Source organism: Pelodiscus sinensis, chromosome 10, assembly GCF_052426305.1.
Source record: "Pelodiscus sinensis isolate ZL-2025 chromosome 10, ASM5242630v1, whole genome shotgun sequence".
In the NCBI taxonomy this organism is placed as follows: domain Eukaryota; kingdom Metazoa; phylum Chordata; order Testudines; family Trionychidae; genus Pelodiscus; species Pelodiscus sinensis.
In genome coordinates, this window is record NC_143061.1 from 8,987,322 (window position 1) to 9,005,153 (window position 17,832).

The 17,832-nt window shown below is 48.6% G+C and overlaps 2 protein-coding genes across 7 annotated transcripts in view; one reads left to right on the forward strand and one right to left on the reverse strand.

Moving 5' to 3' along the window:
- B3GNT5 (UDP-GlcNAc:betaGal beta-1,3-N-acetylglucosaminyltransferase 5) overlaps nucleotides 1–8,219 on the reverse strand; it is a 46,201-nt gene extending 37,982 nt beyond the window's left edge. The window contains exon 1 of the mRNA XM_006138478.5: nucleotides 8,019–8,219. The gene's annotated coding sequence lies outside the window, so the exon portion shown is untranslated. The remainder of the gene's footprint in view (nucleotides 1–8,018) is intronic.
- The window catches only part of MCF2L2 (MCF.2 cell line derived transforming sequence-like 2), a 317,180-nt gene that overhangs the window by 199,835 nt on the left and 99,513 nt on the right, over nucleotides 1–17,832 (forward strand). The window lies entirely within an intron of this gene.

Consider the following 17,832-nt stretch of genomic DNA (forward strand, 5'->3'; position numbering starts at 1 on the left):
AACTGGTGCCAGATGAAGCCCTCCATTATCAGGATCAGTGTTTGGAGAGCCAAGTTCTTTAGGGCATGGATCTCACTTCATTTTCATGTGGGAAGAACTTAACACGCTTTGGTTGCTGTAGAAACAAACAGATCCAGCAGGCCAGTGTTTATAGTGTCCCTGGAATTTCTACCTACTCCTCCCCAGCCTTTGGGTAGTTAGTAGTCTGATTTTTGTCAGTAGTCACTAGTCCAGTTTGCCAGGATCAGGTAGCATGTCCTGACTGCCACAGTAGGCAGCATCTGGCAGCAAACATCTTACTTTGCTGTAGAAATGTTTGTTAGTGACTTGCTTTTTAACATCTCCATTCCACTAAGGAGGCTCAAACTTAGATTTTTTTAGTGTTTCTCAATCTTTTTTTAAATAAAGTACCCCATTTTCAATAAAAAGTTATAAGTACCCCCAGTACGTACAGTTTTTAGACACCCCCCCCCCCACCATTGCAACACATTTGTTTAAACAACTTAATTGTAGCCAGGTGGGTCTTTAAATTTTTGCGTGTAAAAAGTACAAAATTAATAAAGTGCTATAAAACTTAACACAAAAATTCCGTTTTCTCCAAATTTCAGTTGTGTTGATGTAACCCCCCCCCCCCCCCCCCGACTTCTCTCAAGTACCCATAAGGGTCCTCATACCACTGGTTGAGAAACTCTATCTTACTAAGTAAAACCACTGGAAAAGTAATGGGTATAATAAAGTAGGATTGCCTACTTTCTACTGGCACAAAACTGAACACCCTTGCCCTGTCCACTGCTCACTCCATCCCCTCGCCACTTCCAAATCGCTTGCTCTCCCCATCCCTCATTCATTTTCACCAGGCAGCGGGTAGAAGGGGGGGCGCCAGCTCAGGGTGCTGGCTTTGGGTGTGGGGCCAGGGATGAGGGGGGCTCTGGGCTGGGACTGAGTGGTTCAGGGTGCAGACATGAGGGATTTGGGATGCAGGAGGGGGCTCCAGGCTGGGGTTGAGGGTTTTGACGTGCAGGATGGGGCTCTGGACAAGGATAAAGGGTTAGGACAAGGAGGAGTGTGGAGGCTTCTGGCTGGTGGTGCATGCTCTGGGGGTCAGGCTAGGGATGAGAGGTTTGGGGTGCAAGAGCATGTTCTGGGCTAGGATTGGGCCAGGGTGCAGGCTCCAGGTGGTGCTTACTTCAAGCAACTCCCAGAAGCAGTAGCATATCCCCTCTCCAACTCCTACGTGGAAACATAAGCAGGCAGCTCTGACTGCACGCTGCCCTATCCACAGGTACCCGTGCAGCTTCCATTGGTCACTGTTGCTGGCCAATGGGAGCAGCAGAGCCCACCCTTGAGACAGGGACAGCGTGCAGAGCACTCCTCCCCCGGCTTCCCCACCATAGTTGTAATGGCAGTTGAACAAAAAGCCCATCATTTTTGCCTTTAATGTGGTCTTTGTAACTCATTTAATAGCAGAAATACCCCAAACTTCACATTGATACCAGTCCAGCCTTGCAGAAAACTGGTCTTCAGCCAGCCATAAGTGTACGTGAGCTTTTTCTGTGCTTACCGCATGAAACCATGCTACTCATCCATCAGCTAGGTATTAGCTGCCTTTTGTTCCTGTTTATGGGCTAGCATTTACATGCAAATTTAAAAAAAAACAACCCACAGCAATGAATATTTGACTTTTAGAACTTTGCTCCTTCTTTTTCTAGGATGACCTTTTCTAATTGCAAAGTGAAAAAGACTGGTTGGGGTGGAAAGATGATTGCAAAGGATTTGGGCACTTATCCAATTTTGTTATGATACACTACATCACCTAGCATCCAGGGTACTGTAGTCACATGACATGATGTTCTTGCACATGGAAAAAGTCCATTAGGAGCAGAAAGCTCATGGTCCCAATCCACCACTGTTGCATGGCTAACTTAAAAAGTAGCTTCCTACAACCATTTTGCACAACCCTGTAAATAAACTCCAAAATGCAAGTCAGTAGAGAATCAGGCTTTGGGAGTTTAAATTGTCTCGTTTCCTAACCCACTAGCCATATCATTACAAGGAAACCCAACTCTGCTTTTCTACCCTCACCGTTCTATGATGAGCAAGATATCAGACCCTCCAAAAATTCTTATCTGTGGCTGCCTGCCCACGTTTCACTACAGTCACAAGAAAAAAAGCAAGGGCCTCCACCCAGACCCTCCTCCAAGGGACACCCCTTTCTTTCACAGAAGCCTTGCCTCTCACTTGGTGCCTGCCAGCCATTTCACTCAGGATATCACTGAGCAGAGGGGAAAACTGTAGGACATTAGCTCAAATCCGAAGGACCTGTAAGCAGCCTTCCAAGCCTCAGAGACCCAACGCAAATTCGGATTTAAGAGAGATACTCCACAAGGTCACCATTTTCTATTGCCCCAAACCAAGAATTCAAGACTGGGAGATGCTGCCCTGCCCACAACTTTCTGATCCATATCCCCCAAAGAGTGACACACACAAATGCCCTTCCCCCTAATCTGAAGCCAAGAACTTCAAGCCTGGTCCAGAGGTTGGAAACAAGTCGAAATAAGAGATACCATCTGAAGGGGCACCGCCTATTTCTATGCATTTAAAACTCCAGTCTTTGCCATTGTGGCTGCTGCTGAGTTTCAATCAGACTTGCATGCTCTCCCTTGGTGGAAACAGTCCTAACAAGAGTATCGCTGCTCTGGAATGAGACGGGGGGAGGGGGGGGGGGAAGGGAGAGAAGGGGAGAGTGAAACCCTGTAGAAAAATGTATCACTGTTAGGTTCTACTGGCTTTTCCAGTAAGTAGCGTCTCTAGCAAGCCCGCTCGTTCCACACACGGGAGGCTCACCAAGACTTTGCAATCAGGGGAGTAAAAGCCCCCATCGGAATCCGTGGCCAAAAAGCAGCTATAAATCTAGCTCCGGAAACCCGACCAACTGCAGGGAGCAGTCGAGCCTGCTACCGCGTCTAAGCAAATTGCAACCACGTGGCCAGCCTGCTTGCAGTTGTCCCCCTTTTTCCTCCCCTGAAGAAACAAAGGAGGTTACTGTGGGAACGCCGGTGTAGCGACAGAAAGTGAAACTCTCCGTTTTTGGGACCTTTGCAGTTTCTGTCACGCATACATGGAATTCGATGCTATGCTCAGGACTTGCTACCTTTGCTCCTGGTCCATGGGTTGCAAATTCAGAGGGACTGGGGATTCTGGTCGAAAACTCACAATTCGATTCTTGTACCGCATCTTTCCCCACCCCCTACAGTTTGAGGCTGGGCTCCCCTATGCACTAACCTGCCAGTCGAGATGGAGGAGGGTTGGGCTTGGAGCAGAGAGGAGGCTCCAGGTGCCGGTGGCAGGCAGAATAGGAGCACATGAGCTCAGGGATGACGGGGGGGGGGGGGCAGAATGGGATTGAATTGGCACCTCCATAGCATGGTGCCCAGGGGCAACTGACCCCTCCGGCCCCCTCGTTACACCACTGCCCCCTCGCGTGCAGATCTATCCTCTTATGCATGTGCAAGATCTGTGAGAGCCGTCCCATGAATCTGCAGTTAGTGTCTGTGGTGCCTGCTTCTGGGTGGTGTCTCAATGCTGCCACATTCACCTCCAAAGAGGGGGCTTCCCAAAGCAGGCCCTTGCTGCTGACCCCCAAGGCATCCACAGGTCCAGTCTCCTTTCAATGGGCCCACTTCCCTCACTGATCTTGGACCTGGCTTCCATTCCCTCTCCAACCTTTGCAACTGCCCAGAGGTGCTCACCTTCCGCCTTATACGTTCCCACCTCATTCACCCCACAGGGACAGTCTCTGCCTCACTTGTCCTAGGGACTATTCTACCAAGACGTAATACAAAGTTTCCATGTAAAAGGACTCACTACAAAGCTAAAAACTTCAATGAGAGAATGATTAATACAGAGGCGTGTCTACATCTGCTGCAGGGAGACACCTCTGCCTGCCTCCAGCCCTCTCCCCCAGAGTCTACAGCCCCCTTGCAAAGTTGGGGAGGGGAAGAAAAGAGGCTGAGGCCCATCCAACAGGACTGAAGCAGTCATGAGCAAGCCATGCCCAGGAGCCATTATCCGGTCCATTGCTGATGCTGTGTTGCTTCAGGCATGCTGAAAAGCGGTCACCTCTAGGGTGGGCTGGACAGCTGTTTAACACCTGCAGTCTCAGGGCAGGCAGGGGGCAGTGCAGGCTGCCTTCCTGCAGGGTCCCCCCATCAGAATTACTGTGCCCTCCTGGCTTAGGAAAAGAATAAACAGGAGGACTGGAAATTAACCCACCCAGTCGCACATCCCCTAGGCAGGGAATGAGCCATCTATATTAGGCCCCAGCTGGAGTATCATGTCCAGTTCTGGGTGCCACATTTCAGGAAACGTGGAGAAACTGGAGAAAGTCCAAAGAAGATTAACACAAATGATGAAAGGTCTAGAGAACATGAGATATGAGGCAAGGCTGAAGAAATTGGCCTTATTTACCTTGGAAAAGGGAAGACCGAAGAGGGACATGAGAGCAGCTTTCAAGTATCTATGAGTATGTCTACACTAGTCCCCTAATTCGAACTAAGGAGGCTAATGTAGGCATTCGAAGTTGCAAATGAAGCCCAGGATTTAAATATCCCAGGCTTCATTTGCATCTTCCCGGGCGCCGCCATTTTTAAATGTCCCTTAGTCCGAACTCCGTGCCCGTGGCTACACGCGGCACGGAGTCGGTAGTTCGAATTAGGATCTCTAATTCGAACTACCGTTACTCCTCGTGTAATGAGGTGTACCGGTAGTTCGAATTAGAGATTCTAATTCGAACTACCTACTCCGTGACGCGTGTACAATGGTGCCAATGGCACTGTGGCACCAGACCCACCCACACAGCTAGGTCTGGCCCCTCTCCTCCTATCAGGGCTGGCTATTGTGGATGGGGGGGTCCAGGTGTGGGAGAGTAGGTCTCTAGAGGGCCTGGGGGGGTGCAGGGCAGTGATGGGGTGGGAGGTGCTCGGTAGTAGGGAAAGTTTGTTTGTTTTGGGATACTGGGGAGTGAAGGGATCTGTGGGGGGACCTCTGGGTGGGTGGGGGTGTGCTGGGCATAGCAGTCTGTGGGAAGGCACTGGGCCTAGTGATTTGTGGGGGTCTCTGAGTGGTGTGGCACTGGGTGTAGGGGATCAGAGGGGTGCTGGGTGGGGGGTAGGGGTAGCATGGTGCGGCATGGGCCCACCCCCAAGGGGAAGAAGCATGATGGCAGCAGCGCAGGGCCAGGAGGGCCACTGTGTGTCTGGCGGTTGCCAGTTTGTAAACAGTGCCCTTTTACTGGGCTGGGTGGAGCAGGGTTGTCCCTGCGGTGACATGACCCATTGCCCCTGGCCAGCCCCTCACTCTGAGGCAGTAGAGCTGGCCCTCCCTCTGAGAGTCTCCTGCTTTCTCTCCCATTCTTTCTCCACGGAGCAGAGAGGGGGCACGACAAGACTAGGGATGGAGTTTGCTGGCTGCTTTAGGGAGTGGTTCAGGGCCAGGGCACGGGTGAGCCTGCCTTAGCCCCACTGCACCACCCCCCAGGAGCCACCAGCAGTGGCCAAATGGAGCCCACATCCCAAACTCCTACCCCAGTCATGAACCCCTCCTGTACCCAAGCCCTTATCCTAGCCCTGAGCACCCCTGCATCCAAACACCCTCCCAAAGCCTGCACCTAGAACCCCCTCCTATGTCCACCTGCCTGCCCCAAGAGCAGCTCAGAGCCCTTCTCACACTACAGATCCCTTACTCCAAGACCAAAGACTGCACCCCCAACCCTCTGTCCCAGGCTGATGAAAGTGAGTGAGGATGGGCAAGAGAGGGAGGACAGAGGGAGCAGGGGCGGGGCCTTGCAGAAGGGGTAGGAAGGAAACGGGGCCAGGGTATTTATATATGAGGTAGATCTTGGATTGCACTTACATTCAAAAAGTGATCTCGTGCTTAAAAAGGTTGGAGACCCCTGCTCTGAGGACTCTGCCCCATGTCCCCATTAGGGCCCACAAAAGGTTAACCTGTTTGGGGCGCAGGCTCTGGGATGGAGTTTGGGTGCAGGCTAGGGGGAGTTTGGGTGTGGGATGCGGGCTGTGCCCTGGGACGGGGGATTGCCGTACAGGAGGGGGTATGGATGTGGGGGCTCTGGGATGGAGTTTGGGTGCAGGAGGGGTGCAGGCTAGGGGGAGTTTGGGTGTGGGATGCGGGCTCTGCCCTGGGGCAGGGGATTGTGGTACAGGAGGGGGTATGGATGTGGGGGCTCTGGGATGGAGTTTGGGTGCAGGAGAGGTGCAGGCTAGGGGGAGTTTGGGTGCGGGATGCGGGCTGTGCCCTGGGACGGGGGATTGCCGTACAGGAGGGGGTATGGATGTGGGGGCTCTGGGAGGGAGTTTAGCACCTCAGCACAGTACATAAGAGAAAGGAGCTGCAGTGACATATCGACATAGAAACTGAGAAAAGAATCTTAAATACTCCAGACGTGAGAGGCAGAGTTTGAGGCAGGAACTGTCTAGACAATATCACACTTGTATACATTCGGTGTCTAAGCATTGACGTCTAGGAATTGGGAGGCCTGTGCCTTTAAGAACTCAAGCCCAGGAGCTCGCCCCCTACTCGGGGGCACACATGCAGCGTCCAGGGAAGAAGAAAAAAAAACCCTTTGCAACCAGAGATTTACAAGGCCATCAGGTGGCTCGTGCTGCGGGGTAACTGCTCCCCCTCCCTAAACGGGGATTTTGTCCTCGAAAAGGGTCTGGTAGCGTCAGCCCCCCCCCCCGGTCTTAACCCCGGCTACCACTCCCCACCCCCTCGATTTTTCCCCCTCTTCTGACGCTACCTACAGTAGCTTGATCCCTCCAGCCGGTAAATTTCTGCCCCCTGCTCAGACCATGACACCCCCCCCCGCCCCCGCTGCAATATGCCCCCCTTCATCATTTTAAACCCCTCCAAAGAGGAGGAAGCAAATTCTAGGAAGCAGTGAGCAAATTTGGAGAAGTTAGTGGTTCTGTCGTTACACCCGCCCTCTCTCCCAGCTAGATCCACACACACAGAGGCGGGACTGCATTCAAGTCTGGCCGCATGCAACGACCCCAGGTTCCCTTCCCCTTCCTTTTTTTGCCATGCCGCTTTAATGCTTTGTAGTTGGGAGGCGGGATTCTTTTGTCCAGCTCGCTGAACCGGGGGGAGGGAGGGAAGGACCCAGCAGCCTCTACAGGAGAGTGAATGAGTCCCTCTGCTGAGGCGCAACTTGGTGCCTATTTGGAAGGAAGGTTTCAGCAGTAGGCAGATGTTGCAACCTACCCAGCAGCAAAGAAACTCTCTGAGCCGGATTGGCTTGTTGCACGGGGTAAACGTGGGAACAGCAGCTGAAATGTCTTGCAGCAAAAGGAATCAAAAGAGCTAGAAGGCGGAGGAGGATTCGGAGGGGTGGGGAGGAGAGGAAGCGATTTTTCTATTCCACCACTTTGAATGGCCCGGGTCACTGAGGGGCTACGGATTTGCCCCTCCATGAAACAAAAAAAAAAAAATCCACTAGGGAAAAGTTTTCCTGTTGTTGTTGTTTTAGAAGGACGAGCTTAGCTGATCAACAAAAAGAAATAGCTCTCAGCTTGATTAGCTAACTTCAATCTACTATATTATGTCTCTGCTTTAAATACACGAAATAAAGTTCTGGAAGAGATTCGCTCAACATAAGCCAGTTCTGCTCAAAAATAATCCAAGTGGAACGCCGCTGCAATCAGTGTAACATGAGGAAAGAGCACTTTTTAAACCCAGATAGCCACTTAAGAACAAAAAGACTTAATAAAAGGGAGAACCCCTCTTGAATAAGCAAGTTGTAGAAATGACTCCTAGATGGAGCCTTAAAAAAAAAAAAAGAAAAAGAAAAAAAAGTAGCAGGAGTTTAAAGTGATCGTTTAAGTTAAAGAGGCTTGTTTTAAAACAAGGAGCTCAGGGCTCGCTTGAAACAAAAGCTGTATTTAAAAATAAAATCATTTTCATAAACTATGCTAATGTAGAGAGAAAAGAGAGACACTTACCCAACAACGAGTCAGAGACCGTCAATCAACGAAGCTGGATATTAGGATTTTTCCCCCCCTTTTCCAGACAAATCGAAATAAAGCTGACCAGCAAAATTTCGAGCTCCCTACAGTTTAACTATCCACAGCCGGTCTGGCTTATTCCCAGAGATCCAGCCTATAGAATCAGACAGTGAGGTCATTAGCCAATCAGCTTGCATCGGATCGGAAACCGCAAGAATTTAGATGACTAGCTCTTCTAAAACGTTGCCGCTCCAGACTAGAGCTGTGCTTTGCGTGGTGAGACCCTAATTCCATTCCCCATTCTCGTAGAGCCCTGGGTGTTTGCAGTGCTGGCGTTCTCCTGCATGGTGGTGCTCTTTGAACACACTCCTCAGAAGAGGCAGGGAGAAAGAACTCTATACATGTTCCCTTTCGAGATTAAAAACCTATCTGAAAATTAGCATTCCCGGTGTAATTGACCATAAATTAGATCATTTACACGGTAAGACTTTTGATATCAGATTGGTTCCTTGTCATTCGTGGGTGGTTTCTTATTGCATTTCTCTATTAGGCAAGGAAAGCAGATTAATTTATTCTGGCTTTCGGGTACTAGCCTGGTGTTGCAGTGTTTGGGTTGCAAACTGAGAGAGAGGATTGTTTAGAAAAAAAACCATTCACATTCAATATCGTAATAATTTGAAAGAAATAAAGATAAGGCAACATAATACGCCTCTGCTCTTATATCTTGGCATTTTATTACACATCTCACATTACCACAGATTTCCCCTTAAAACGGCTGGCATGATTTTATACAGACAGTTTAACTGTGTCCTAATAAGTCTCAGAAAGGCAACCATGAAAAAACTTTAAAAACAAGACTAGTCTAGCAGCACCTTAGAGACTAACAAACCATGCAGATGGTATCATGAGCTTTAGTGGGCACAACTCACTTCTTCAGATGATTGGACTAAGGGGTTCAGGGTACAAACAAATAGTTGAGAAAGAGAGGGGATGGGGAGGGAAAGAGAAGGCAAAAAAGGGGGAAATATTGTCAATTAGTGTCCATGCTAAATGAGCCTAATAGAGTGGGCTCTAAGTACCTGGTGCTTGGCTTTTTAAGTCATGTGGAATGTAGTAGTCCATCCAGGTCAGGTCTTTCTTCAAACTTTGATTACAAGTGTCAAACTTGTAAATGAAACCAGGCTGGTTTTTGAAATTGCTATAATCACTTTTAGATCCATTAATGAGTGCCATATTAATTTGTGACTTTAAAAATGAGTAGTCCTGTGGCACCTTCGGGTATGTCTACACAGCAGGGCTACGTCTACACTGGCCCCTTTTCCGGAAGGGGCATGTAAATTTCACTAGTCGTCGTAGGGAAATCCGCGGGGGATTTAAATATCCCCCGCGGCATTTAAATAAAAATGTCCGCCGCTTTTTTCCGGCTTTTAAAAAAGCCGGAAAAGAGCGTCTAGACTGGCCCCGATCCTCCGGAAAAAGTGCCCTTTTCCGGAGGATCTTATTCCTACTTTGAAGTAGGAATAAGACCCTCCGGAAAAGGGCACTTTTTCCGGAGGATCGGGGCCAGTCTAGACGCTCTTTTCCGGCTTTTTTAAAAGCCGGAAAAAAGCGGCGGACATTTTTATTTAAATGCCGCGGGGGATTTAAATATCCCCCGCGGCATTTAAATAAAAATGTCCGCCGCTTTTTTCCGGCTTTTAAAAAAGCCGGAAAAGAGCGTCTAGACTGGCCCCGATCCTCCGGAAAAAGTGCCCTTTTCCGGAGGGTCTTATTCCTACTTCAAAGTAGGAATAAGATCCTCCGGAAAAGGGCACTTTTTCCGGAGGATCGGGGCCAGTCTAGACGCTCTTTTCCGGCTTTTTTAAAAGCCGGAAAAAAGCGGCGGACATTTTTATTTAAATGCCGCGGGGGATATTTAAATCCCCCGCGGATTTCCCTACGACGACTAGTGAAATTTACATGCCCCTTCCGGAAAAGGGGCCAGTGTAGACGTAGCCCAGCATTATAACAAACAGCGAGTCTACACTGCAAGCCATTATTTCGAAATACAGGCAGTCCCCGGGTTACGTACAAGATAGGGACTGTAGGTTTGTTCTTAAGTTGAATCTGTATGTAAGTCGGAACTGGCGTCCAGATTCAGCCGCTGCTGAAACTGACCGCCAGTTCTGACTTACATACAGAATCAGCTTAAGAACCCCAAGCGTCCCCAAGTCAGCTGCTGCTGAAACTGATCAGCAGCTGATTCCAGGAAGCCTGGGGCAGAGCAACTCTGACTCAGGCTTCCTGTAGTCCGCGCTGGTCAGTTTCAGCAGAAGCTGACTTGGGGACGCCTGGGGCAGAGCAGCTGGGGTGCTGCTGGGTTGCTCCAGTAGCGCCGCTCCTCGGCACTACTGGAGCAACCCAGCAGCACCCCATCTGCTCTGCCCCAGGTGTCCTGATTCAGCCGCTGCTGAAACTGACCAGCAGCGGCTGAATCAGGACCAGAGCAGCTGGGGTGCTGCTGGGTTGCACCAGTAGCGCCCAGAGCGGCGCTGCGGGACCAACCGGCAGCACCCCAGCTGCTCTGCCACAGGCATCCGGAGAAAAGCCTAGTCTGCTGGGGGGGGGGGGCGTACTAGCTGCGCCCCCCCCCCACCCCAGCAGACCAGGAAGACTCGGGCGGCGGACCGAGATGCACCGCGGTCCCGCCGCCTGGGTCCTCCGCGGCTTTGCTCCCCGTCTCCCTGGTCTGCTGGAGACCAGCAGACCAGGGAGACGGGGAGCGCCTCTGAGGACGCCGGCAGCGGAGCAGCCCAGGCGCGCCTGGGGTGCCCCGCTGCCCTCCCCCCCCTCCCCCCCCCGCGGCTTTGCAAAGCGCGGGGAAGCTGGCGGGGCAGTCCAGGCGCGCCTGGGGTGCCTCGCTGCCCGAGCCTCCCCGCGGCTTTGCAAAGCGCGGGGAAGCCGGCGGTGGGGCAGTCCAGGCGCGCCTGGGGTGCCTCGCTGCCCGAGCCCCCCCCCCCCCGCGGCTTTGCAAAGTGCGGGGAAGCCGGCGGCGGGGCAGTCCAGGCGCGCCTGGGGTGCCTCGCTGCCCGAGTCGTCCCCCCCCCCCCCGCGGCTTTGCAAAGCGCAGGGAAGCCGGCGGCGGGGCAGTCCAGGCGCGCCTGGACTGCCCCGCCGCCGGCTTCCCCGCGCTTTGCAAAGCCGCGCGGGTGGGGAGGGGGGGAGGGAGGGCTCGGGCAGCGGGGCTGCCCCGCTGCCCGAGCCCCTCCGTGGCTTTGCTCTGCGTCTTCCTGGTCTGCAGACCAGGGAGATGCAGAGCAAAGCCCCAGAGTACACGGGCGGCAGGACCGCGAGGTCCCGCAGTCCGTGTACTCTGGGGCAGCCCCGTTCGTAACTGCGGATCCGACATAAGTGGGATCCGCGTAAGTCGGGGACTGCCTGTAATGGTGAGCTGAAGGACTTCTTACTCCAACTCCTGCAACCCTCATTTTATGAGGAGTAGGAGAAGTCAAAAGAAGAGTGCTCTTCCTTCGACTTCCTGCTGTGTAGACCACACCACAAGCCAAATTAAGCTATTTCAACTTAAGATATGTCATTCATGTAGAATAGTGATAGAAATGTAACCGTGTTAGTCTGGTGTAGGTGAAACAAAATACAGGACTATGTAGCACTTTAAAGACTAACAAGATGGTTTTTTAGATGATGAGCTTTCGTGGGCCAGACGCACTTCCTCAGATTATCTTACCCATTACAAAGATAGCTTCCCCAATTATCACCTCTAATATCATTAGCTCACAGACATTTACCTCCCCCCCCATCCTCCTTCTGTTCTGAAATTTGATTTGTCCTTTTCATATGTGTTTATTTTTTTTTAATTGTATCCTTTGGTATATATGGTTGTGACAGTTTTCTTCCACTATTTGATCTGAGGAAGTGGGTCTGGCCCACGAAAGCTCATCATCTAATAAACCATCTTGTTAGTCTTTAAAGTGCTACATAGTCCTGTATGTCATTCATGTAGATCAAGTTGCGTAGCTTAGTTTGACTTTTGCCCTGCTGTGTAGATAGAAGTGCCCTTAGAGACTAACAAAAATATATATAGTATCATCTGAAGAAGTGGGTTTTGCCCACGAAAGCTTATAATACAATATATATTTTTGTTAGTCTCTAAGGTGCCACAGGGTTACTGGCTGTTTCATCCTAATGAGTTTAGTTCCTCTCTGTATTTTTTCTTCATGAGAATATTTGGGTCCAATCTTGTAGTGTCTTTTTGTTTCCTCAACAAAAATCCGTATTATGGCTTTATAAAACTCCACAGCATCTGAAACATGTATATGTGTTTTTCTTTCTTTAAACCCATTAATCCAAATTGATCAAAGTGGTCTTTTTTTGAAAAAACTTCACCTGCGTCTAGACTGCAGCCGCGTTTTTTTCAAAAGTAAATCGAAAGAACGCAGCAGTTTTTCTGATCGCGGTAAACCTCAATTTATGAGGAATAATGCCTTTTTTCAAAAGAACTCTTTCGAAAGAGTGTCTAGACTTTCTTTCGAAAAAGCGGCTCACTTTTTCAAAAAAATCTGCTTGTAGTCTAGATGCTCCCTTTTGAAAGATTCTTTCGAAAAAGCTTCTTTCGAAAGAGGTTTGCAGTCTAGACATAGCCTCCGGGTCAGGAGTTCAGGACTGTATGCGATTGGTTTAACTTTTACCTATAGGAATTAAAAGTGACAACTTCAGGGCAATTTTCATTTAGTTTTTTATAAAACCCAGGGATCGGGGATTTTAATTTCAAAAGTGCTTGGCACATACTGTTACCAGCAGGCGACACTCTTGAAAATGATGCCCAGAAAAGATAAATAGAAATATCTCCAAGTACTTTTAAAATACATGAAAGTGCAGCGATTTAATAGAGAAATTCATACTGGATATAATGATCTTTAGTGCTCATATACTATTTTATAATCATTAACTAATTAATCTCAACCACACTTTTGTGAAATAAATGATATCCTTGTATTACAAACAGATTAACTGAATCCTAGGCTTATCATGCCAAGGACACAGAAAGGCAGGTGATGAACCAGGGTTAGAAACATTAAATAACAGTTGACTGAATAGTCAATTAACCTCATGACTTCTTAGTGGTTACTTAACTATTCTATAGTTCCTGGGGGTGAGGCTAGCAACCAGTGTGCTCTGGCCCCCACTCCCATGGAGTCCCCTGCCAGTCCGCGCTGCTGCCTCTGTATTAGGACCTAAGACTTGGTTCATTTATCTTCTTTAATGGTTTATCAGATTGAGAGATCAGATCTATCACTTCCTCTGCTTGCTTTCACAGTGGAAAGTAGTACTGCTTTGTGATAGATTTCTGAAGAGTCTCAGATCAGTAGTTTTTTCACTTGTGATACCAATTTGTCCTATTTTCACCTTCCATTTAAATAGGTAAACTGAGAAGAAATTAAAACAGCAAGATGTTTTTTTTTAATTTCAACTGTGAAAACAATGTGACTCATTTCTAATTGCTACTTGTAATCCCAACTACAACACTGCATAATAAGACTCCCTTACTATGGGTTGGAAAGGAAGAATATAAAAGTCACTGCAGCAGTCCTATGTCACTAATAAAGGGGGAAAATTTCCACTGGCTGGCAAAGCCCCCTGTTAAGGTTGGTTCTGCACCATGAGGTTAGCAAAGCAATTTAACGGGCCTGAAGATCTGGCAACTGTATGCATGTAATGTGACTACGTTAATGTAGGAACCTAAAGATGTGCATTTCTGGACTTTGTCTCACTGTACTACCTCATCACATTGCATTACTGTAGAAGATCTGTTTTTTTAGAATAGTGGTAGAAATGTAGCCGTGTTAGTCTGGTGCAGCTGAAACAAAAAACCATGTTATATATGGTTGTGACAATTTTCTTCCATTATTTGATCTGAGGAAGTGGGTCTGGCCCACGAAAGCTCATCACCTATTAAACCATCTTGTTAGTCTTTAAAGTGCTACACAGTCCTGTTTTTTGGTTTTTTAGACTGGCAGTTGTGTCATGTTCCTGTTTTGCATCAGTGATTGCAAAGTTGCACTGACAGTTCTGGGAATCCTTCAGTTTAGGTCAGGACCAGTGCCAAAAAAGATCTACTAGGCTACGTCTAGACTGGCATGATTTTCTGCAAATGCTTTTAACGGAAAAGTTTTCTGTTAAACGCATTTGCGGAAAAGAGTGTCTAGATTGGCACGGACGCTGTTTTGCACAAGAAAGCCCCGATCGCCATTTTCACGATCGGGGCTTTTTTGAGCAAAACAATAACGCGTTGTCTACACTGGCCCTCTTGCGCAAAAGCATTTGCGCAAGAGGGCTTTTGCCCGAACGGGAGCAGCATAGCATTTCCGCAAGAAGCACTGATTTCAGACAGTAGGAAGTCAGTGTTCTTGCGGAAATTCAAGCGGCCAGAGTAGACAGCTGGCAAGTTTTAACTTGCCAGTCTAGATGCAGCTGTAGTGTAAAGGACCAATTAAAGCATTCTGCTCTAATGCTTATAATAGTCACTACCAGTTTTTGCAGTATGCTTGGGTAGCTGTCCAGAAAAGTTTCAGGTTCTGCCCAGCTGATTAGCAGAACTCCAACAGCTGCCCACAGCTGACGGCACATGTTTCTATGGGTGGTGCACATCTGCATGTGCCTTGGTGCACATAACAAAGTTTATTCCACATGTGGGTGGAAAAATTAGAGGGGACATTGGTCCACCATAGTGTTCACTAGTAATTTTGTACTGCAGAGAGAAAAGCTAGGATTGAGCCAAAGAAAGCTGAGCCCTCCCTTCTACCTGAAAGAAATGAGATCCCTGTGGAGGGTGGGGGGAAATCTTCCCATCATCCAGATCTGGGAGGATCTGGAGCAATGAGATGTACACTTTAATATAGGACTGATTTGAATCTGGTTAGACTTAAGATGACTTTTCTTGGGGGGAAGGGATGATTAAATGTTGGAGATAGAAGCTTCTGTGTAGAGTCCTAAAAGTTCTGTTTTTATATCTTGTGAAAACCCAGATGCTTGTGAGTAAAAACTTGGAGCCTTAATCTAATGTAAGAAGTGCACTGTGTGCTTTTTTGTATGATCCAAAAATCCATCTTCTTTCATGAGCCAGTGTCAAAGAGCAAAGGAGATACTTTGAAGCCCACAACCAAATGTAGTATATTCAAGACATTGCCTGCTCTCCAAACCCAAAGCTTTGGTATGGAGGGGGAGGGGGTTTCAGATTGACTCCACCATTGGTAACTCTAATTTCAGCCTAATGAGTTAGGGAACCCTTTGAAGTGAAGAAAGTGCTGCAAGTTTGAGAGCTCTTGAGGGAGATAGAGATGGATGTACAATAGCTATGGGATTACATTCTTACTGACATTTCCAAGTCTATTCTGGTGCTTGAGAGGGTGAATTTCCATACACAGAGGAGATGGTAGTATTATTGTTGTTATTATTTTTTTTTTTTTTGTGGGAGCACCCAGAAGGTACTAGATGCTTATTAGGCCACAAAGTCGCTACCCCAAAAAAGTTAACTGTGTGAACAATGGAGGACACTTGACGGTCTCACCATACATGATATTTCTTAGTCAGACCATTTTACCCCCAAAAAATCAGGAGATCCAGAACAATCAGTCACTTTTGCTCTTTACTCTGGAACCCTTTTTCTGTTGGACAATGGGCTTATTTTTAAAACACTTCAGAAATTCCTCCGCCCATCGTTCATGCAAATGTGCAATGTGTAAAGGGACTGTTAGCCCCTTACTAAAACTCTGTGAGAGTTTTTGGTTTGCTAGCTCGCAGTATCAAAAGGGGAAGGGTCCATGAGACTGACAGACCCCAGAGACAATGGAAAGCAGCCAACACTCCAGCTCATCCTGATTGACAGGTTGGACAGGCCAGTGAGGAAAGTGAGAGGCCAGGCCCCGTCCTCCCTGTGAGCTGGGATTGTTCTGGGTCTCTCTGAGCAAGGAGAGAGCTGAGAGACAGCTAAGAGCAGTGCAAGCTGTGTGCAGAAGAAGTCCTGCAGCAACAGAGCCAGGCACAGACAGCCCAAGGAGTGCAAGCTGTGTGGAGAGGCAGTTTTGCAGCAGCAGAGCCAGGCACACACAGCTCAAGGAGCACAGACCCTGTGTTGAGCAGCAGACTGGCAGTGCTCAGAGAGCCAAAAGGGACAGAGAAGCAACGCAAGGAGCTGGAGACTGACAAGGCAGCACAGCCTACAGCTGGGTGTGGTGAGCAGCTGGGACCAGCAAAGTGTGGGGAGAGTCTCTGGGCAGGGAGATATCACCAGCCAAGAGGCCCAGCAGGCCAGACTGGGAGAGGGGTCTGGCCACTTAGAGCTTGAGCCTGTGTGGTCACTGCCAGAGCAAGCGTGTCCAGTCTGCAGCCCCTCTGCAGCACATCCAGGGCCTCTAAGGGGCCTATAAGGAAGAAACTGTGAATTGTCCTTACACTCTGCAGACTGCTGTTTTGATGTCCCTGTGCTACAGAGCAGGACTGTGTGTTCTCATTTAACCATTCTCATTTTTTTCTTATTCTTTTCTCTTTAATCAGTTGATGTTTAATAAATTGTATTTGCTTTGAACCTTATGAAATGATCACTGGGCCAAGAAAGCATGCAGTGTGAAGAGAGCACCTCGGAGTGGGGACACCCTAACTCCTGCCCCCTGGTGACTGCAAGGTCGGGGATTACGCCCAGGAAACCGGGCCCAGCCTTGTTGGGGTTTCGAGGTCTCTGCTACTCAGGAGAGTGGAGAGGGAGCCCTCAGGATCAGGGAAGCCGTGGGGTAAAGGAAGTGGGAGCAGGGACTCAGATCCTTTCGCTGGTGCATTTCACCGGGGTGGTATAGAAGCCAGGAAAGTTCCCCACAATAGCGGGACCATTCCCCCGCTTACATATGGATAAGGTAGGTCCTTGCAGGCTGCATTCCACAGTGTGTCATACAAACTCCAGGGAATCAGGCAATCTGTTTGCAGAAATCACACTGGGAGATTAGGATCAGAACAAAAGAAGTTTATGCTTTAACCTATGTCCCTGAGATGTTTAGGTTTACATGTAAGAGGCAGTTGAGACCTCGCCAAGTACACAGTTCATAGGGTGTGGGATGGCTCATCCACCCACGATCAATAATGCCTATAGAGATGAAGCTCCCTATTGAATTAAATACCATGATTTAAGGAGTTACTCAATAATCAGGGACATACTAGTTTGGGTTGGGAAGAGATGAGCCATCTAATATCGTTAAAATACTGTCTTCCCTTTTCAGAGACTCATCCACTCTATTTCAAACTATTTCTCTTCTCCTTTCAGCTTCAGTGTGTTATTTGTCATGCACCAGTCATAATATTGTTCTCCAGTAAAGCATAATTCACCCAGCCACCAAATGTGCCAGATTTCACTCAGGGTTTTAACTCTGTCAGCCCCGTAAATATCATAGAATCACAGAACTGGAAGGAACCTTGAGAGGCCTTCAAGTCCAGTCCCCTGCACTTGTGGCAACTGTAGTGTTATTGTAGCTGTGTTGATCCCAGGATATGAGAGAGAAAAAATGGAAGAGGTAATTTTTTTTTTTGGACTGGGCCGACATCTATTGGTGAGCGAGACATCCCTGCACGCCTATACAAAGCTCTTCTTCAAGAGCTCTTGACATAGTGTGCAACACACACATACACTCACACAGATCGTCAGCATCCCAGGTCTCCTGACCTTTCCCAGCTGGCCGTAGCTGAGGCACAGTATCTATGTCTGCACTAGCAATTGTTATGAAATCTCTCCTAGACAACAGGGCTAAAGCCGAAATAAGTGACGCAGCTA